This window comes from Podarcis pityusensis (genome assembly GCF_964106645.2).
Source record: "Podarcis pityusensis genome assembly, chromosome: 12".
NCBI classification, from domain to species: domain Eukaryota; kingdom Metazoa; phylum Chordata; class Lepidosauria; order Squamata; family Lacertidae; genus Podarcis; species Podarcis pityusensis.
Window position 1 is genome coordinate 29,838,627 of NC_138037.1, and position 23,241 is coordinate 29,861,867.

A 23,241-nucleotide genomic window follows, 5' to 3' on the forward strand; every position below is an offset into this window, starting at 1 on the left:
ATTTCACTCTAGGCCATCCTTCCTCCAAGAAGCCTCAGCTCATAAAAACGGTTCCCTCTTTCCCAGCTTGATCCGCATAACAACTCTCTGAAGTCAGTTAGGCTGAAAGATGGTGATGGAGTTCTACCACCAGTGGTGCAGTGATCACGGGTGGTGGTGGGGTGGGCAAAGATCTGTTATTATTTCTGCAGCAAGGGAGCTTTTTAGCTCCCGTATGTGCCAAAGCTTGGGAGCACTGAAAACACAAGGTGCTTCAGTTTCAAAATAACGGTATACAAGTTCTTCTATGTACAATGGAAAAAATAAGCCACTCCAAATGAAGTTACTGGAGCACTCCAAATCATTTGCCCATGTACGTGCATAGAAAATAGCAGATCTAGTCAAAAGGCCGCACATATCACATAGTGATATTCATCAATTGTTGCAATGCATTCTTTACTATTATTACAATATCACGGAATCATAAAATATTAGATTTGGAAGGGACCCAAGGTTCAACCCCCTGCAATGCAGGATTTTTAGCTAAAGCATCCATGACAGATGGCCACCCAACCTCTGCTTAAAAACCTCCAAAGAAGGAGAGTCCACCACCTCTCTTGGGAATCTGTTCCACTGCTTACGGTCAGAAAACTTTTTCGAATGTTTAGTCAGAATCTCCTTTCTTGTAACTTAAAGCTATTGGTTCAGATCCTCTCCTCCAGAGCAGGAGAAAACAAGCTTGTTCCCTCTTCTATGTGACAGCCCTTAAGATATTTGAAGATGGCTACCATAACTCCTCTCAGTCTCCTCTTTTCCAGGCTAAACATACCCAGCTCCTTCAAGCACTTCTCGTAAGGCTTAATTTCCATTTCTTCTTCTTCTTCTCCTCCCGCTCCTCCTTCTTCTTCTTCGTGTTGTTGTCGTTAAATTATATGATTATTGTATAACCTTAGAAGGTTATATAATCTTTGAAGCGTTGTAGCTGTGTGGTGGTGGATGTGCCTTCCATAAATGGACCGTGCACTACTAAATTTGCCACTAAACTACTGTCTCTCTCCCTCCCCCATTACCATACCACACTGACTTAGTAAAATTGCAACTAGCAGGGATGTTATTTAAGAAGTGCGTGGGAGAAAGAAGCCTTTTCTCCTCCCTTTCTCTGTTTCAGATCTCATCTGATTATTCATCAGGAGCCTCTGTATTTTTGGTTTAACTTGCTCTGTTTTAGACACAGTCTATTATTATGATAAATAATCAAATGGGCCTCTGTACTTCTCAGGCAAGGCAAGCCTACGGTGCCTTTTGCTTTAAAAATAACCCTTGTTGCATATGCAGTTCTTTGTTTCCATTGGTTTATATATAAAACTAGGAAACCCATCCTTTAACTTAAAGGAGTTTGGAGCTTCTAGGGATGTCCCTATATTCCATGCAGGGTTTGACCCTGCAACAGGCAGGGGAATGTTTTGGAAGTCTGGTCCTGAGCCAGGGCAGAGGCTACACAAGAGGTCAGGCACTAATGCCACTGCTTAGGAAATCAAACCCTGCATGAGACCGGCCTGTCATATCCATAGTTTGACAGCTGCCAAACTGGATCCCAAAGTGACCGTGTTGGGTTGACTTCTTTCGAAGAAGATGACAGAGACATGGCCTTAGGGGGAGCACTGTGGCAGCCTTCCAATTACAGAAGTATGAGGAAAACCAAGCTGATACTGAGGCAGTATTTGAGTCAGCGCCACCGGACTCCCAATCCATGCACTGACAGCAGCTGCATTTGTATATCTCGTATGGCTTTTAGTTGAAGGAAGGAATAATCTCTAAAACAGATCTCCTCCCATTCCAGTCAAGTTTTCATTTCAGGGAGCCTTCTGTTTAACAGGTCGGTCCTATCAAAGACAGCAAAAGAGCCTTGTAGCACCCTTAAAGGCAGACACTTCTTATGGTGGAAGCTTTATGGTGGAAACGAGAGTCAAGACCAGTTCATCTGATGCAAGTGACCTCCAGTTCATGAAGGCTTCTGCTATGATAAATATTTTCTCCTTCAAGATGCCACAAGGCTCTCTTTTTTTGGTTTTGCTGCAGCAGACTCACCCAGCCACCCCTCAAGAAATGGTTCCCCTCTGGCTATGGGTAATATCAATGCTGCCAGCCAAGGATGAAAGAGCTCAATTGATATTTTTTCTTTTCTACTCCAGGGGGGTATTAAAAGCAGTGGTGTAGTGGAGCAGGAACACATGGTGAAGGTGGGGAGGAGAATCATCATCATCATCATCATCAATTATTTATGCCCCGCCCATCTGGCTGGATTTCCTCAAGTCACTCTGGGCAACTCCCAAGAGAATTAAAGACACAATAAAAAAATCAGGCATTAAAAACTTCCCTAAACAGGGCTGCCTTCAGATGTCTTCTAAAAGTCAGATAGTTGTTTATTTCCTTGACATCTGATGGGAGGGCGTTCCACAGGGTGGGCGCCATTACCGAGAAGGCCCTCTGCCTGGTTCCCTGTAGCCTCATTTCTCGCAGTGAGGAAAATGCCAGAAGGCCCTCGGAGCTGGACCTCAGTGTCCAGGCTGAACAATGGGGGTGGAGACGCTTCTTCAGGTATACTGGGCCAAGGCTGTTTAGGGCTTTAAAGGTCAGCACCAACACTTTGAATTGTGCTCGGAAATGTCCTGGGAGCCAATGAAGGTCTTTCAGGACCAGTGTTATATGGTCTTGGCAGCCACTCCCAGTGACCATTCTAGCTGCCACATTCTGGATTAGAATGGAGCTCTAGTGCTTTTTTCACAGTAGGCGCCGTGACATAATTTGCTGGAGCAGTCTTTGCCAGGGTTGGTTGAAGCCTGATGGTTGATGGGGAGGACAGGATTGGGCTGGCACATTATCATTTTGTTAGGTGGGCTAGACTCAGACAGTGACTGACCCAAAGTTCCCATTGAGGTAAACTTGGTGTAAATGTATCAGCAGTGACACCAGATCATGGTCTTATGAGGCTCTCATCCTCCAAACATCAGGAAATGTTTGTGTGGGGGGAATGGGAAAAGAACTTTGTAAGTCAAGGATGGATCTGGACCAGGTAAACATTCTGATCTCCAATTGTCAGGCACATTGAAAATCTCAAGATGTTCCATCTGCTTACAGGTGACAATTACTACCTGCAGAAGATAAAAAAGAGGAGATTTTGGAAATGTCTCTGTAGATCTAGGGACTATTGTATAATTCTGCTTTATTACATGCCTCAGAAAACTAGTTCCATCCACAAGCAAGATGAACGAGGCCTCCTGAACTGTTCATCACACATCAGAAAGAGGCAAGAGGGGCTGATAGCCTTTGGCCTTTATTAGCCTCAATGGCAGGCGAGAGCCTTCAGACTTATTACAAGAACAAGCCCTATAATTGCAGTGGCAATAAAGTATGTTTTCGATAGGATGAAACCTAACACACAGGAGGGCATTTATTTCAGTTATGCAAAGAATGGAGATGGGAAGCTAAAAAGATACTCACAACAGATGATTTCAGAAGTGTCTGCTTATATGAATACAGGAAAGGGTTATCAACATGATCAAAGGAGAAAAGCTAAAGCTTTGGGGTCTTCTTTTTGTTGTTGTTTGGGGAAAAAATGTCTAAAGGGACATGATAGTGTTTATAAAATTACACACATGGGATGTTATCCTCCTAAGTCATGCTTAAAATCAAATCTTGTCACTTTATTCCTGCGATTTTCTGGGTTAAGTGGGCTGCAAACAGACCCCCGCCCGGCGAATCAAATAGCACAGAAATGAGCACTAAACATATGCTATATTCCATTAGTTTTCCAGCAATGGTTTTAAGTCATGTGAAAGCTCAATATACAGTGGTACCTCGGGTTACATACGCTTCAGGTTACATACGCTTCAGGTTACAGACTCCGCTAACCCAGAAATAGTACCTCAGGTTAAGAACTTTGCTTCAGGATGAGAACAGAAATTGTGCTCCGGTGGCACAGCAGCAGCAGGAGGCCCCATTAGCTAAAGTGGTGCTTCAGGTTAAGAACGGACATCTGGAACAAATTAAGTACTTAACTTGAGGTACCACTGTAATGCAGAAATTAACAGTTAGGGAAATGGAATAAACAGACATGTGAATGCAGCACTGGTTTACACCGACAGTGACTCACCAGGGGACATTGCCAGACTTACCTAGAGCTGCTAGCAATTGAATCTGGGACCCTCTGTAAAGCAGACACTCTACCACTGAGTGAGGTGAGCACATTGTACGTGTGGCAGTTGCCGCGGAATATTGAGGGGCCCCGATCCCCTCCTTGAAAACTGGGGTGGGGGTTGGCACCATTGCCTCTAAATGTTTCGGGTCAACCTTGCCCAGAGCAGCTGGCAAAGCTTTCGTTACGGAAGATCTTGGTCTTAGATTTGCCCACCTCGCACATTTGAATGTACTGTACTGAGATGACTAAGCTGATATTAAGTTAACAAAGCCCAGCAAGCAGATTGCAACATACATTTGGCTTGAAAGCTCATTTCCCTGGATCCTTTCGAGGCAGCGCTATCGGAAAGCAGCTGGTGAGCTTTATCCACAATAAGAAATCTGGAGGTGGTTTCCTCATGACTGGATCAGCCTCTAAGTAGTAATGAAACCCCGAGCAAATAGGAAAAAAGAAAACCCACCACGATTTGCATTTTTAAGCCCAGCACCAGTCCGATCTGCTGGTACAGTGAGCAGGGAGGAAGTGTTCGCTGAGTTTCTCTAATTCTAATTAGACATTTTGTTCGGGGTTACATAAGGAAAGGAGGAGGAGGAAGGAAAAATACATGTGGTGTGTTATTCGCAGCTCATTTTCCTCCAAACTAGACTGATATAATTGGCATCATAGAGCTGGTGTGGCATGGTGGTTGAAATATTAAGATTAAAATGTACTAATCATACATGTGGCTGTCACCAAAGTATACTAAGAATGTTGTTTGCCCATCACAGCAACCATTACAAACTGAAGTTCCCAGGAACTTTCCCTTGGGCACAAGCCCTTGATGGAATACATGCATAAACACAGGTTTTGAAACAGCAAAAACACTGGCTAAAGAATCTTTGGGTAGGGAGAACTCTCTGCAGAAAGGATTAAACTCTTATGACTCTAGCTTCTGGCTTGGAAAACTGTCAGTGTGCCAGAGGATTTTTAAAAACCAGGACCTCAGAACTTGACGGTGTTACGGCGATGCATTGACAGGTGGTGAAGAGTACTCAAGCCAGACAAAGACATCTGCTGTTGATGTCAATACTACAATAGTCAGTCTGTAAGCAATAAAGCACAAGGCAGAAATTGCTCTTTGACTAGAGAAAGGAGAGTGTCGGGGATCTGTAAAATATGATGTGAAATCTGAAGGCATTGAGTAACAGGGTTTAGGCAACAGGAGACAACATGTAATCTAAACACTCCGTATAATAAGCTGGAAAGGTATGATGTGAGTTTTGCCCCTTGGATTGAAAGTGGTTATAACAGTATTTTTTTAAATATGTACTGGAATTTTATGTGGAATTTCTGGGTATAATAATAATATTATATATTGAAATTGCACATATCAATGTCAAACCACAGCATCTGATATGATGGGTGTATGAAGGAGCTGAGTGGGCTTGTGCCAGGCTAAGATATATGCAGAAATCTTGGTAGTCTGCTTCAGTGTTCTCCAAGCTGGTGCCCTCCAGATGTTTTTGGACTATCAGCCGCAGCCAACCTAGCCAATGGTCAGGGATGATGAGAATTGTAGTTAAGCAATATCTGGAGGTGAACACCTTGGATACTCCAGTATATAGGATATCAGAGACTCATGAAATAAATAATGGCTATGTGGTCCCATCGAAGGACTTTCCAGGGCTCTGTCCTGTATACTAACATTCATGTATTTCTGGAGAAGAAAAGGGGTTAGAACTTGGAGAGACTGGAGTTGGAGGAAGAAGAAGAAGAAGAGTTTGGATTTGATATCCCGCCTTTCACTCCCTTTAAGGAATCTCAAAGCGGCTAACATTCTCCTTTCCCTTCCTCCCCCACAACAAACACTCTGTGAGGTGAGTGGGGCTGAGAGACTTCAGAGAAGTGTGACTGGCCCAAGGTCACCCAGCAGCTGCATGTGGAGGAGTGGAGACGTGAACCCGGTTCACCAGATTATGAGACTACCGCTCTTAACCACTACACCACACTGGCTCTCACTTTACTATAGCTAAAGAAGGACTATAGCTCAGTGAAAGAGCCCATTGTTTTGCATGTAGAAGGTCCCAAATGGGGAAAAAATGCTTCTTGAAACCCTGGAAATCATTGCTAGTCAGTTTAGGTGGTGCTGAGCGAGATGGATCTATGGTATGACTTGGGATAAGGCAGTGTCTTATGGTCCTGTAAAGTCCATTTGTTTGATTAGGGAAATTACAAGTAAATGACCCTCAACAACCAGAAAATATCTGGTGACACCTGGGGAAGGCGAGAGCCATTTTTTGCAAAGAGATCTCTTCCTTTCCACCCAGTGTGAAATATAATGCAGTTTGGGTCTATGTGTGAAATGACAGTTGGAGACAGAGAGAAAAAGAAAAAGTGAACAAAATTTTAGTTCTGGAAGACAAAGGACATTTTTGGAGTTGCCTAGGCTTCTTTTCTAGGGCAAGCGATTTGCTCTTTGTAGCAGTGTTAAGCTATGTATGCTCACATTGCATGCTTGCAAATAAATCCAATTATTAGAAAATACTGTAATTCTCCAGTGATCCCTCTTTCCCAAAGAGACCAAATCCAGGAAAGATTCTGCCCCTGGGATGTCTCTTCACTTGGGGCAGTGGGACATGGGATGGAATGGAATTGTGTAACAATATTAAGTTCCTGCTTTTGGAAGAGTGTTCAAATGTTAAATGAATTCTCATTCTTTATTTTCAACATGGTAGAACCCGGTTGAAATATGACCTTGGATAGCATGTATTTTGAGGATAGCTCTTACTTGGTTTTTTTGGCAGGTGGAGATGGGGAGGAGGTGCAGCGACGGTGATCCCTTCCAAATCTCACGGACCAATAGCACCAAAGGGAGAAGTCACTTTCCTCAGTTCTCTAGATTTATGACTGGCTCGCTTCTTTGTTAAAGGAGGAAGGGTATCATTAACTGGCTGACATCTAAATTACTGGCCATTTGAGAACACCTCGTGGAGACGAATGAACGCAGCATCCAAGAGACATCTCTGTATCAATCACACCCAGTTCACATTTTTTGAGTTCAATCTGCAGCCGTGACAGCTACAAATTTGCTTTGAAAAATAAATAAAATAAAATAAACAAAAGCTGAGACTCTGGAGAACAAGATAGCCACTTTAGAGAAGTGTCAGCATGCCACAATCTATGCAAATGTCTGATTTGAAAGGAGGAAGGATTTTGCTATTGCAAAGCAGAAACAGGACTTTCTATCCTGACAAGGCTACCCTTTCAGTACGGTGCAAAAAGATTCATTCCTGATATTCTGTGGAAAGGCTGCTGTCTGCCAGTGTCTGAGGAGAGGGGCAGGGAAAACTGTGTGCTGTATTAATTATGCACAGCTGTCATCAAACCCAGCAACCTCACCTTGAATAATTTCCCTTAACCATCATGTGCTTCCCTGCTCCGTTGTGTTATCAATGGCTGGTGTTGCCAGGTGATGAGGAAACCCAATGTAGGGCTAAGTTAAATCCACTTAGCAGTACACTTATTCTGACGGTGAACATTTTTGCACCCATGGAGCATCTTTATGAAAGACAATGAATAAGAAGGTTGTTGGCTGGTTGCACGATAGATTTCACAATCTGTTGTGCAATGAGTTTCCACTCTTGCTTTGGCATCCTCTGTTGCTCAACAGTCAGACTGATGGAGAATGTTGGATAATACGGCCCATTATGACACCAAGACATGGTAATTATCCCAAATGCAATGGATAGCAGGAGTTAACTATTGATAGAGGTGAACTTACAACTGAGGAAGTTTGAAAGACCAACTTCCCTGGTTTGAAAAGACTCGCTCCATTTCAAGCTACTTGTAGATAGGGATGGGCAAATCTCTCCATTTTGGTTTCTCTCACTCATTTTTCCAGCCTTAAATTCAGTTTTCTGTATTTCCACATCAGTTTGCAATAATAAAAAAGTCCTCATAAACTTCACCAGCATTTTAGTGGGAATTCCCCCAAATATACCCATTTTTGTGTGCAGTTTTGCCTAATATGCACATTTTTCAAAACAATTTCCCCATTTATGCAATTTATTTTTTACTGAGATAGTGGCTGAACTATGATTGTAATAAGAAAGATTGACTGATTTTGCTAATATGTGCATTCATGTGCACACTTCTGTATATATATGTATATGTATATATGTGTATATATATATGTATGTATACTTGGCTGGAGAACCACTTTTGAAAAATCCAGAGAAGTGCAAATTTTGCTGTTCATGTGCCTCGGTTTGCATAGTTTCAGAAAGTGCAAATTAGGTAGATTCACCTTTTAAATGTTAACTGAACTGAATTTGTCCCCCATCCCTAGTCACTGATCCCTTTGAATTTTGGCCTGGCTGAAATCACGGTTGATCCCAGGGCCCCCATTTCTTGATCCCCATTTCCATCCCTTTCCAAGAAAAGAAGATGAAGAAGAGGGAGGGGGTTGGAAATCATAGTGCAGAAAGGGTTACTTAACATGAAACACTCCCCTTAACATGAAATAAAACTCCTGAACATGCTTAGGTGTTCTGTTTCTCGGTTGGGAATATGGATAAACCTTGCATTTTCTCTGCCTTTTTGTAGGCGGAGAAAATGACAATTCCCAGCAAACCCCATGTTCTCCCACAGGATATTGTCATTTCCAGTTGCGGAGAGGTCTGTTTCTAGCAAGCTATCTGTGCTCCTAGGAACTCTCAGCAGTAACAGCATTTATTGGCTTGAGAAATGAGATGGGGAACTGGCAGGGAAGGCGGGGGGTGACGAGTGACAACTGCTTCATCTGTTTGTTTTTGAAGCTTTATTGGAAACCTAAAATATAATTCAATGAATCTTTTTGTGTGCCCCCTTAAGAAAAGCTTTAAAAGACAATAGTTTTGAGGTGGCCACAGGGAGCTTGCCCACCACTAGAATTAATCATACCACTGTGAGTTTCAGAAGCAATGTGCCTCCTGTAATGTGTAGTGCTCAGCTCAATGAGCAATTAACACCATCAATTTTCCAGGGATTGCCACATATATGTGTGTGGGGAGTGTCATTATATAGTCAGTAGGTGACACTGGACTTATTTTCTTTAGGTAGTGCCAGAAGCTTTCTTGAAAACCAGGACAGCTGTTCTGTTCTCCTTTAAGAGAGACAATAAAGTTATTGTCAATTTGCTTGATGGTAGGCCCTCTAAACCTTCCATGATACTAAGTAAGCTACACCCTCCCATGCCACAAGAATATTTAAAATATGTTTCTTGCTGTGAAATTATAAGAATTTTACCTGTTATTTAAAAATAGCATGCCCTGTGTGAGAAACACACACACACACACACACCCCACCCTGAAGTTAAAAGGAGATGAAATTGGTCACTACGGGTTATTAGATATGGAAGTGTTTAGGATAGGGTAACTTGATGGAAAATCCAGCCTTCTTTAATCGTTGTGTAGAGCATGTAATGTGAGTGGGCAAAAAAAGTGATTTAGGAATGGTTGAACAGGGGAAAAGGCAACTAAGAAGAGCTGCCTAGTTTTTGTTTTGCATGTAGTTTTGTAGTAGCACACTGCTAAGCAAAGTTTGCTCCTTTTAATCCAGTTTCTGTGGATCATTTGTAATCTTGCAAATACTGCAGAACAGGGAGCCCTGTCCTTTTCTGAATTTGGCTACCATGGGAGGGGTGCAAAGTAAGCAGGCTAATTTCTCTCAAAAAATAATTATGAGAAGAACAGTGCCTGGGCATTTAGCCACTTATCTTAGGTTCTACAAACATTAAAAGGTAAAGGCAAAGGACCCCTGACAGTTAAGTCCAGTTGCGAATGACTCTGGGGTTGTGGCGCTCATCTCGCTTTACTGGCCAAGGGAGCCAACATTTGTCTGCAGACAGTTTTTCCGGGTCATGTGGTCAGCATGACTAAGCCACTTCTGGTGAACCAGAGCAGCGCAAGAAAACGCTGTTTACCTTCACGCAGGAGCGGTACCTATTTATCTACTTGCACTGCGTGATTTCGAACTGCTAGGTTGGCAGGAGCTGGGACCGAGCAATGGGAGCTCACCCCTTCGCGGGGATTCAAACCACAGACATTCCGATCAGCAAGCTCAGTGGTTTAGACCACAGCACCACCTGCATCCCTTTCTACAAAATTAGAAACATCATTAAAAAATGAAAGCTAGAATTTCCTGGGGATTATGATTGATCTGGAGGTGCGGGGAATGGTTGTGCACATCTGTGCTAACCACCCTAACTTAAATCAATCATTAAGGTTGATCAAGCATTTTTCAATTCCTTTTCAATGACTGGAACATTCCATCATATTCTAACTTGGACTGGATGTGTTGAATGCTTTGGCTGCCATTTGCTATAGAGCAAAACATTTTACCCTTTCAGCCTGTAGGTATAATTAGACTGTCAATTAAATAATAAAAAGACCATTGGCCTGAGATGTTCCTTGTAGGGATTGTGATAGTAGATGAGAGTGACATGGAGAGCTGGTACTGAGAAACACAAACCTTGTTAGATGCTTAAAGGACTTCCGGGCCAGGCCAGTGACACAAAGTTGCCTACAATTTGCTTACGCTAATTTGTATGCATGGATCTCTCCAGGTAAATTGAAATGGTAGGTGGCCAAGCAAAGTATGGCAGAAAGAGTTGTAGCTCAGTGGTGGAGCATCCCCTGCCATCTCCAAGTAGTGCTGGGGGAGCAGCTGCTGGTCAGTGTAGACAATAATAAGCTAGATGGATCAATGGCTTGACTCAGTATAAGACAACCTTCTATGTCCCTAAAGTGAAAGAGAGGGGAAGGGGCAGATGGCGTCAGTCCCATCAGCCAGCTTTTAACAATACCATGATACCCCTCCAGAAAGGTTCTTTCACATTTCCATAGGGAATTTCCTTTGGTGGTCTTTTATCAGATTGCTGTAGATTTTCATATGGAAAAGTGGCTGTATCTCCCCTCTTCATTTTCTCTGATGGGGAAATCATTATAATTACTACCTGAAATGCCAGTTGCCTTCAACACTGTTTGGAATGCTATGATGGAAGCCTGCTATATTTGGACCTGGGACATATTTCTTCAGCATATGTTGACATTTTGTGCACGAGGTTATTGAATTTCCAAAGTGCCATGTTTTCCAACACGGGACATCTGTGCTGAGAGACAATGTTTGTGAAGTGTAAACATAAATTTAATTGAATGTGCAATAAATATATTGATGTAGCAATGCTTTTTCACATTAAAAATAATGAGTCACAGCCCTGCTCACCCTACTTCACATCAATTAGCTGCTTTTTTTCAACACGTCTTCTCTGCCCAACATACATCTTGAGTACATGTGCTAAAGCTGGAGTTTCCAATGTTGAAGGCATTTTTTCACAGTTTCTGTTTTCTTATTGCTCAGTTTGCTGCATAAAATAACTTCTTCATGCAGCACATAGTTAAACTATGGATTTCACTATCAACAGCAGGCATTGATGGCCACCAACTTGGAATTTTTTAAAAGAGGATTGGACAAATCCTCATAGAGGAAGTCAAATGTTCTGAAGCTACAATGCAAACTGTTCTGTGAAGTAGGGCACCCACTGAGAAGATAAATCAACTCATTGAGTAGGGGAGACCAACATTTTAACCTGATAACAACTTGATGGCTAGAACTGAATCATGCAAAGCACTGTGCATAAAGTTAAGATTTGCAATGAAAATCCATAGCATTAAATTTCAAAGGAGCAGGAATCATTTAAACATTCCGCCTCTTTTCTTATTGATCCTGATGGTTTGCTCAATTATTTCTCACCCTTGAAAGGAGATGGGTGGTCAGTAGGCACCTACCCTTTCTTCTCAGAGATCCATGGCTTCCAGAAGCTGAAGTGAATTGGTGCTGACAATAGCCCTAATCATGGATTAGTCATGATGATTAGACGCTTGAGTTAAACCACCCACCAAGACACCGGTCCTGTTCAACTCAGTTAAGTTTTCTTGACAATTAAAAATTCTGTTTTTAATACTGTTTCTCTTGTAAGCACCGTTGTGGGTGTCCCTGGCCTAAAAGGCAAGGTAGAAATGTTTCAGATGGCTTTTCATTTCATTCTATTTATTTCATAAAAATTATACACTGCTTGATTGTAAAAACAACGACAACACACCCCTCAAAGTGGTTTATTTAGTGCACATGAGAGTCAAGTGGGCAACATCAAGAATATCTATTAAATACCCTCACTCCCAGTGGCCTCTAGAACTGACTACAAATGTGCAAGATCTTTCTATTATACCTGTTGCTTTGTATTATAACAGTAAGCTGTAGAATGGCTTACATGCTTGCAAACACTAATGCACTGAGAATTTATGGATGAGGCACTGTGAAAGTGAAATATAGTTCCTCTCAATCAATAGGTTAATTAAAGGTCTATTTTGTAAAATGCATGTGCAGGCACACCCTCCCCCTCTCACAGTTCTATATTATTGATTATTTTCACAGTTTCAGCACAACCAATGGTACATATCAACCATTGCAGAGATGCAATGATTTCATTCATATGCAAGCAGGAACATAGACCAACATTTTAGATACTATTTCCCCCCTCATCTAATCCCAGGCAGCAAAGCAAACTGGCAGCACTTAACATGATTATATCAACTTCTCACACAGGTTCACTTCTAGCCAAGGGAGCTGATGTGAAGAGTCAATTCGCCAGGGCTAATTATACTGATGGAGGAAAAGTTGCCTTTCTTTTGTGCTTCCTGTGGATAAAAGCCCTGTTTTGCACACTCTCTGGTTTTACCCCAAAAGACTGCACAGAAAGGTTAGGAGTCTTTGATGCAATTTAATGACAATAATGTTGATGACACAGGCTTCATTAGCTGATGCTGTGATCAGGTATTAAGCATGAGTACTTCTATGGCTTTCTGTATAATTTAACCACAAATGGTCCCTTGCTGCGTTCCTGTACCTATGGCAGTTTGTGCCCTCGGCGTCTAGTAAGGCCCAAAGCCAATGTTACTGATGTGGCATGGTGACCACTTTGGTATAGTCCAATAACATGCAGAACTGATAATGCTTGCACATGGGGATCTTGCGTGTGGTTCAGGCAAATCACCCTGTATTCCCACAGCTACACTATTCCAAGGAAGGACCATGGGTGTGGAGCCATGCTCAGTTACTAGGCTGGATAAGTTAATGGTAGATCCTAAAGAGCACATTTGTGATCAAAATGGTTACGGAGCCATAGCTACATCCGTATTTTAGCCTGGGTTCTAGGGAGGATGAGGATGCTGGTGTAGTAATGGTATCATTCACGCAACTGTATCAATGTGGAACCAGGCAAAGGGTCTTCTGGGTAGTGGTGCCCACCTTGTGGAACGCCCTCCTGTCAAATGTCAAGGAAATAATCAACACTCTGACTTTTAGAAAACATCTGAAGGCAGCCCTGTACAGTGGTACCTCGGGTTACAGATGTTTCAGGTTACAGACGCTTCAGGTTACAGACTCCGCTAACGCAGAACTAGTACCTTGGGTTAAGAACTCTGCTTCAGGATGAGAACAGAAATTGTGTGGCAGTAGCACAGAGGCAGTGGGAGGCCCCATTAGCTAAAGTGTTACCTCAGGTTAAAAACAATTTCAGGTTAAGAACAGACCTCCAGATCAAATGAAGTTCTTAACCCGAGGTACCACTGTATAGGGAAGTTTTTAAATGTCTGATGGTTTTATAATTAGTTGGAAGCTGCCCAGTGTGATTGGGGCAACCCAGTCAGATGGGTGGGGTATAAACAGTTTGGATTTGATATCCCGCTTTATCACTACCCGAAGGAGTCTCAAAATGGCTAACGTTCTCCTTTCCCTTCCTCCCCCACAACAAACACTCTGTGAGGTGAATGGGGCTGAGAGACTTCAAAGAAGTGTGACTGGCCCAAGGTCACCCAGCAGCTGCATGTGGAGGAGCAGAGAGGTGAACCTGGTTCCCCAGATTACGAATCTACCACTCTTAACCACTACACCACACTGGCTCCTAAGCAGCAGCAGCAGTAACAACAACAACATAATACACCTGTCCATTAAGTTATGCACCAGAGGCAGCATTCTGGGTGCTGTTGCCTCCAGAAGTGATGTGGGTGCTGAATGGACAGGGCATAAGAACAAAAGCAAAGTTATTTTCTCAAGAGTTATTTGTATTCAGAAAGTTGTTGTTGTTTTTATATTAATTTAAACACATTCATATGCTGCTTGCTGAAACAAACAAACAAATAAACCCCTCAGGGGGTTGTACAAGGAAATATCGGAACAAAAATAAATTATAACCCCAAATTACAACCCATTAAAAACCAAAGTGCATGAATAACAAGTAGCAAAAACAAGTCAATAAAAGGCATCACTAAAAACTGGCGGATAACAAGATCAGCAAATGCTTCAGTGAATGGGCAAGGCTTTAAAAAGTGCCCCAAAGAGGGCTATGTTTGACCTCCATTCTCAGAGGCAGTGCACTTCTGAATGTCAGTTTCTGTGAACTGCAAGTGGGGAGAGTTCTGTTGTGTCCAGGCTCTGTTTGCTTGCTTCCTATGGGCATCTGGTTGGCCTCTGTGAGAACAGGATGTTACACCAGATGGGTCATTGGCCGGATCCTGCCCAGGGGGTGAAACCAAGATCTCAGAAAGTTCAGTGTATCATGAAATACTTTGAAACTTTTCGGTTTGGTACTTTTTACCAGCATTATTGATGAAATTATCTGTATTCCTAGTGGCTTTTTAAAAGAAAAGACAGCAATGCTTTTTATGGTTTCTCTTCCTTGTTAGTTTTTACGTCTGATTGTATTCAGCCAGGAAAAGTGTTTTCTTACTTCTTTTGTATTTGCAGTTCATGTTTGTTCATTAAACATGAAAAGAAATCCAATCCAATCTATAGTTACAAAAAGAGAAAATGAGGGGAACCAGAGTAGTAGATTGTAGTTTATTGCATCTGTGTTAAAATGTTAATTGTATGATTATAGTTCCAAACTCCCATTTCCTATCTTGGGAACTGACGTCTGGCTTTGCTGCAGAGATGAAGCAGAGAAAAAGCAAAGGTGTCTCTCAATGCCTGCAACTAGCTCGTATTCGTAAATTGGTGGTATTTGTCTTTTATCAGAATCTGCCCATCTTGAAATATGAGATTGGGAAATGTCAGTGGCTATATTTTTTTCCATGACAGGAGAAATCTCTTTCTCGTGTAATGCTGCCCTCATAAAATAAATAAATAGTGAGCAACTCTGCTAAGTTTCTCCAGAATTACACACACACACACACACACACACACACACAGACTTAAACCTTATTTCAAGTGGGGTAAAATCAACCCAGAGTGCACATTTCATTTGCACAGATGTAGACCTACAAGATATGGCAAGATGGTGGCTGTATGTGCACAATGCATTTAAAGTACATACCCCCAAGAATCCTGGGAACTGTAGTTTACCCCTCACTGAGCTATACTTTCATGTACCCTTAACAAACTACAATTCCCAGCATTCTTGGGGTTGTGTGATTTAAATGTATGGGTTGAACACAGCCTCTGCCCCCAAATTTCAGTCACTTACCATTTACAGTTGTATTTTTGTACACCAAAAGAACCTGGGACGACAATGATGACGACAATATTTCAACTAGTATGTTGAGTTTTGCCATGGGTGTGCCTTTTATTTTAGTTTTAGCCCAGCCCTTGTTAATGTATTGGGGTTAAAAGGGGGAGGCATGTGCTTTTTCAGGCAAAAAACTGATCCAGGGCAGCAGGCACAACTTTGTGTTGTGTTGTTTTACTTCCCTGAGATGCCCTGGAATTTGCCTTCAGGTAGTAAGTGTCAGTTTCATTGTCTCTGTTTAAGAATTAATGCATCCTGGTAAAACAAAACAAAGGAAAACAACAGCCATGTGGTTTTTCAAACAAAATTTGGGGCCCCTCCATATATTCTTCTCATTGTGGTTTCATGATTATTTGTGGTCGTGATGGTATCAGGGCTGTTTATACATGACTCCACTTTCAATGATAATTTGAGGTTATATGTTAGTGACTAAGTTTTAATATTAATATTTTTAACTGTTGCTATATCTGTAGTGTCCCTGTTATACCTAATTGCAAATTCAAATGTATCCCTATCGTGTTTTATGACTTCCTTGATATTGTATGTGGGCTGGGACTGGTCTGTGACCAAAATAATAAATTCAATTCAATATGGTTTGTACCTCCTAAAATGTCAGGGTGGACATCCTGCTTCATGTCTAAGCAATGCACATCCTGTAACGTCCTGCTAGAATCCTGTAACTTTTCATACTACAAATGTTCCAGGGTTGTTTTTGTCTGTCTGTCCTTTGCTGCACTGTACTGCAACAGCACCCCAGCAGACATCAATAACGTGGTCATACTGAGGAAACATCAAATAACAAATAATAAAGTGAAGTGAAGGGCAGATGGTCCAGTAGAAACACACCACTAATGCACTCTTATTATGCCAATAACCTGTTGCTGGATACATCTGCAAAGCAAACACCAGTTTCAAGGGGGGGGGGGCCTGATCTAGAGAACAGACTCAACTTGGGCAAGAAGTGGGAGTAAGAAACAGAAGGAATCTGTCGTTCTAATTTCTACCAGTTTATGGGGATAGTCTGAAGAACAACTTACTGGTAGAACACATGTATTGCCTGCTAAGGGCTTAAGACAGATTTTCCTTCTGCTTCAAATACAGTATTTTCAAATACAATCAATCCTTGGCATCTGCCCAGGTAGGATTAGAAAAGGCTGGAACCCTGAGGAACCACCAACAGTCAGTATAGACCAGGCAGAGGCAAACTCGGCCCTCCAGATGTTTTGGGACTACAACTCCCATGATCCCTAGCTAACAGGACCAGTGGTCAGGGATGATGGAAACTGTAGTCCCAAAACATCTCAAGGGCCGAGTTTGCCTATGCCTGGTATAGACAATACTGAGCTCAGCTTTATGGGCCAAAGGTCTAACTTAGAATAATGCTTGGAAGATATGTCTTAAGAGGAAGTTTGGTGGGCTACGATTGGGTAGTTAGCACTGGAAACCATCTGGAAGATTTGCTTTTTTTGTTCTTTGACTGCCAGTTGGCAGAAGAGCACATGCTGAAGAAAAAAGTGGCAGGAGATTAAGGCTTTGTATCAGCCCATCGGCTGCCAACTGGGAGATGGATTTGCAAAGGGACATGGAGCCCCTGTGGGAAAAGACAGGGATGGTGAAAGTGTCTGACAGCAGAGGAGGGAAACTCAGAATTGTTCTACCGCTTCAAAGGCAGATTTCTTGAGCAGAAGTAGTTCACAGATAAAATTCTCCAGAGAAGCATAAAAGTCTTGGCATCTGTACTCTGTTTTGGGAACGAGCCTATCTGTGTTGCCTAATGAATCAGGAATCAAAACCTTGGCTTGCATTACTGTGATGATTCCTTATCCCGCTAGAGTCTCTTATCAAAATGTGGTCTCATTAAGTTCAAGTGGCACTTTTCGACTTACCATTTAAAATGTGTTGAACTAACTTAGAGGAAATGAAATCTAATTGCTTCAAAATTCCAGCTAAGTTCACGCGGCAGCCGAGAGATTTGACCAAGATTTTCTCTATTATGCTTACAAAATGAGCGTGCAATGTTGAGCTGGGTCAGCTATTCCTTTTGCTGGCTGGTGCTTGTTCACAAAAGTGCTCTCAGAGGTGGAGACTCACAGAACTTAGTGGATCAAGTTCTGTAGGCAGATGGAGTTCCAAATCAGCAAAGTATCTTACTAGCGTTACCTAATGAGACTGTGATAGCTGTCTCTGGACCAGGACAGCCTGGCCACTGCCATCCATGTGCTGATAACTTCCCAAGTCTCTGTGTGGCTGCGCTTTCAGTTGGCCTGGAACCTGCAGCTAGTGCTCAATGCAGTAGCTAAACTGCTCCCTGGGGCAGAATCGTATTACACCCCTGCTGAAGAATTGGACTGGCTGCCATTTAGCTACTAGGCTAAATTCAAGCTGGCGTACAAAGCCTTAATCACTTGAGGGCCAGACCACCTAAAACAGGGGTTGCTGTGGTCCTTCGACCACCAGTGGTCCATGAGCTTCATTGAGGTGGCCCATAGACATCCTGGTTTTTAAAATTGTATTTTATTGCTACTTTTATTTCTTGTATTTTACTGTGTTATCTGAATTCCATGGGATACAAATTGTTGTCCAATAAGGGTTGCCACGGTGCTAATGCATTGGCAAGAGCACTGGATTGGTTCTAGTGGTGCATTTACCCCTCGCCAACCTCCTTGGCACCTTCACAGTTCCCCTCTCCCTCCTGGTTAGCAACAGTGACTCACCTGCTGGGAAGCTAGCATAGTGGTTCTCCCCCCGCCACTTCTGATCAAGGGGTTGGAACAACTCCCGTATGCAAAGAAGGGTTACAACCAGTGCTATTTTTCTAGGAAAAAAGGTGCTGGAACTCACCACAAACACCTCCTTTGTTCTCTTAGAATGGAAATGGCACCCACCAGAGAGGTGCCAGAACTGAGTTCCAGCAAGTTCTGGCTGAAAAAAGCCCTGGTTGCAACATTTGGGGCTTTTTAGTTTAGAGAAATGGTGAGCAAGGGGGGACACAACAGAGTTGAGTTGTAGAAGATAAGGCAAGGTGCAAAGAAAGTGGAGAAAGAGCTGTTTTTCCATGCTTATAGTTCTAGTACTCAGGGCCTTCCAATGAAGCCAAATGTAAGTCAATTTGGTACAGCCCTAGTGGGTTCTAAACTATGGATGGCACAAACCATAGTTTGATGTGCTGTCTGGATCAAGCAATTAATATCTGCATTAATGAAGAACATTTCAAAATGAAGCTGCATTATTGCGAAGTTATTCCAGGTTGTGGGCTGAATGCCAATGCCAATGGACTTTCCTATGATGTACAAGAAGTCTCTCTCTCTCTCTCTCTCTCTCTCTCTCTCTCTCTCTCTCTCTCTCTGGTTAATAAAAAAGTATGTTGGCTATATCAACTTTTTGAAGTGTCCCATGCAGTACTTTAAACACTGCTTACAAGGAGAATGAAGCTGCAAGATTTAGCTTGTTTCGTCTCTTGAAAATACAACAATTTGAAACTGCCATTGTCTATGAGCACTAAATCTGTTTTGCGTAAATCCCATGATTTGCAGAAGAATGAAACCTCAGTAAACTGGAGAAGGAATAATGATTTGTGGAGCTCTACAGGAGGTCTTAATCCCAAGTCCAACTGTAATACCACTCACTATTTCATAAATTGTGTCCCTATGCATTTATCTCAGCAAAAGCCAATAGTTAGTATCTAATTATAGAGGCCCAACATGGTTCACACACTGAGGTTTCCAAGCAGGACTGTTACCAAATGAAAGGAATCAGTTGAAACCCTGTACAGAATATAATTTTCTCCCACCTGGTTTCAAATGGCATTAGCAGAACAAATCATATATTGAGGTGAAAGATAAACATTTCTGAGACATGGGTCTCAAAACGTGCATAACATCAAGCACAATACAAAAAATAGCATTTTGCTATATAATCTATAAATCCCATCTCCAATTCTCCTCAAAATTGTCTTATAGTTACTCACATGACCAGATCCCATTGATAATAACAGAACTAACTTTTGCACCGATGTAGCAGGAAATGGTATTATTGTTATTATTATTATTAGAGAAACTTTTCTTGAACTAAGGAAACTTTGGAGCTGTTCAGGTTATAGAACGGAGTTACAATTTTCAAGGAACAGCTTATTGTATTGTTGCATCAGCTAAGCTCTGATTGCTGTAATAATCCCATAATGATATATTAACCAACTTTGCCTGGGCTTCGATTTCAGGATTTGTTTTAACTATCTAACATTTTTGGAGAAAAGAACCCAAACGCTTGTTTTAGGAAGAAGAGGGAAATCTGGGTCTATTAATGTTTAAACTGCACTTGGAATTAGCTCAGGAGGAACAGGGTCCTGCAATTATAAAAAGGCAGCAATCACAGTGGGACAAAAGACAACCCCATGCAGTCATTTTTCAATACTTCGGAAAGAAAAAGGAACCGAATAAATAAAGGCAACAATCCAACTCGCAGCAGTGGCAAAGAGGCTGCTTGTGTGTAGGGCAGTCATGGAGAAATGAGGAGCTTCCACAGATGTGTGAGTGGAAGAGAGATGCACAGCACAGAGAGAAGCTATGGAGAGTCAAATAAGATGGCCGATCACATCAAAACAGTGTCCCTGCTGTATCCTTCTGGTACAGTTCTGTGAAAGGGAGAACAGTTTCCTTTTCATTAAGGCTAGGCACTGAAGCTGAAACAAGCTTGTGGAGAGCCAGGAGTTCTGTTTCATTTGGAAGTGGTTTAGGTCAGGAAAGGAAGGGCTTAGACTTTCACATGGTGGAAACTTTGTGGTGAACTTCAGTGTCAGATTGGCCTTAGGTTTTAGCAGAACCTTGAGCAAGAAACCCACAATTGCCCCCTTCAGCCACTTGCATGCATGCACGTGAAAGATCTGTCCTTTTCCTAGAGATAATACACTGCTTATTCATTGCTGCACTGGCACTGTGGTCTAAACCACTGAGCATCCTGGGCTTGCTGATCAGAAGGTTGGCGGTTCGAATCCCTGCGACAGAGTGAGCTCCCGTTGCTCTGTCCCAGCTCCTGCTATCCTAGCAGTTCGAAAGCATGCCAGTGCAAGTAGATAAATGGGTACTGCTGTAGCGGGAAGGTAAACAGCGTTTCCGTGCGCTCTGGCACTCGTCACGGTTCTCCGTGTGCCAGTAGTGGTTTAGTCATGCTGGCCACATGACCCAGAAAACTGTCTGTGGACAAATGACAGCTTCCTTGGCTTGAAAGCAAGATGAGTGCCGCAACCCCATAGTCACCTTTGACTGGACTTAACTGTCCACGGGTCCTTTACCTTTACCTTTATATTATTATAATTATAATTATAATTATAATTATTACCACCATGCCTTTTCCCCAGACCAGGACTCAAGGTGGCTTACACAAGTGAAAAGAACATGGATAAAACATAGAAAGCTGAAAACATACAGCAAAGAATAGTTAATTAAACTATAATGGAATTAAAACAATATAAAAGCAAATTATTAAACTACAGATAGTAGAAACAGCACAGCAGTATTAAGATGCAATTCCTAAAAAACCCCCCAAAACAGTCAGTTCTCCAAAGCGTGTGAGAATAAAACAGACTTCACCTGCTGGCAGAAGGACAACAAGGAGAGACAACAGTCTTACTTCTCCAGCATTGGGGAAGCTAGTGCCCTCTAGTGATTGCTCCCATCACCCCCTGACCACATGGCCAATGGTCAAGCACAGGCATGGCCAAACTTGGTCCTCTAGATGTTTTGGGACAACAATTCCTATCATTCCTGACCACTGGTCCTGTTAGCTACGGATGATGGGAGTTATAGTCCCAAAACATCTGGAGGGCCACGTTTGGCCATGTCTGGTGAAGCATGATGGGAGTTGACATCCAGGAATATCTGGAGGGCCATAGCTTTTCCATGAGAGCTGTGTCACAGCAGCCACAGAAATGTGAGCTCCCATGGAAAGGTGAGATATAACTATAGAATCATAGAATTGTAGAGTTGGAAATGACACCAACTGTCATCTAGTCCAACCCCCTGCAATAGAGGAATCCACCAGTCATTTGAGAGGCATGTCTCAGGTAATTATAGTCTGGATTTGTCACCTATCCCTACTTTAATTCAGAAGCAGATTTATATGTGTATATACGATTTGAGCATATGCATGTGAAAATCAGCATGCAAATTTAAATAATAATGCTAAATAAATAAACTTAATGGTTCTTTTACTCTCGCCTACAGCAACCTGGTGCCTTCCAGATGTTTTGGACCACAACTCCTTTTAGCCCTAGCTAGCATGGCCAACTGTTAGGTATTAGCAGTAGCTCAGTGGTAGAGCATCTTCTCTGCTCCTGGTTCAATTCTCAGCATCTCCAGGAAGGGCCGCCTGAAATCCTGGAGAGCTGTTCCCAGTCAACGTAGGCAACACTGAATTAGACAGACCAATGGTCTGAGTCTGTATAAGGCAGCTTCTGACACTGCTTATGTTGGGAGTCCTAGTCCACAGTATCTGGTGTGCAGCAGCTTGGGGAAACCTGCCTTACTCCTTCTGAAGAATATGCTACAACAACAGCTTTCTTTGAACCCCATGAAGATAACCTTCCTCTCCTCACTGGTCCATTGCCAGGGATGTGTTTGCACGTCACTCACCATTATTACCAGTGGTGTACTGTACTGTCATACAGAAGCCATCTGATTCTGTAGATAAACAGCATTATTTGTTTTGTGCTTATTATTTGATCACTTACTGCTATGGCCCCTTTCTTTTCATGCTTTCAAGGTTTGAAATGTATTATATATATATATCAGAGGTAGGCGAGGAATCAATAAAACATTCAAATGCAAACATCTTAAATTACAAAAAGAGAACTTCAAACAGAGAGGTGAGGATGTTGTGAGAAGCGTTTGTTACAATACACTTTAAAAATGTCTGTTGGGTTCCTCGAGAACTATGGATTGCTTGGAGATATGCATCCAGTCTCTTTCTTCTGCTTCTGGCACTTGGAATAAGTTTGAGGGCACATTGTGCTTTGTTCAAGTAACTGGGAAACATAGTTATATTGTTGGAAAACTAAGTGGGGAGTCCTTTATATATAGTTCTCCAAAAGACAGAAAAGCTTGACGCAGAACCAAAGCCATTTCTCTTTGTGTACAAAAATGGAGTGTAGCATTCCATCGTCCAGAAGCTATCTGATTTTGTAGATAAATAGCGAAGAGTCGTACAACCAACCAGGTGGGAACAGTAAATATCAGAATTAAAGATAAAGAAAACACCTGCTTTTTTTGCTGTAAACTGGGTGGGGGTGGAGGATGCTCTGTATAGATTGGAATAGTTTTTTTTTTATTTACCACAGCAAGCTCATTGAAGGTTGCTGTCATATTGCTTTTGCCTTCCCTTCTGAAGGATATCCTTTAGACAGACATGTAGGGGAAGGAGCCTGTATTGAAATGACAGGAGATAGGATTTCAACACGAGCCACCGAAATTTGTGAGACTAGAGATGATAC

General features: G+C 42.2%; 1 protein-coding gene and 2 long non-coding RNA genes across 6 annotated transcripts in view; 2 read left to right on the top strand and 1 right to left on the bottom strand.

Annotated features, from left to right (window-relative positions):
- LOC308459640 overlaps positions 1-23,241 on the bottom strand; it is a 215,621-nt gene that overhangs the window by 107,788 nt on the left and 84,592 nt on the right. The window lies entirely within an intron of this gene.
- NXPH1 (neurexophilin 1) overlaps positions 1-23,241 on the top strand; it is a 170,065-nt gene that overhangs the window by 72,315 nt on the left and 74,509 nt on the right. The window lies entirely within an intron of this gene.
- Positions 21,750-23,241, top strand: part of LOC308459633 — a 36,044-nt gene continuing 34,552 nt past the window's right edge. The window contains exon 1 of the long non-coding RNA XR_013978245.1: positions 21,750-21,816. This is a non-coding gene — a long non-coding RNA (uncharacterized lncRNA). The remainder of the gene's footprint in view (positions 21,817-23,241) is intronic.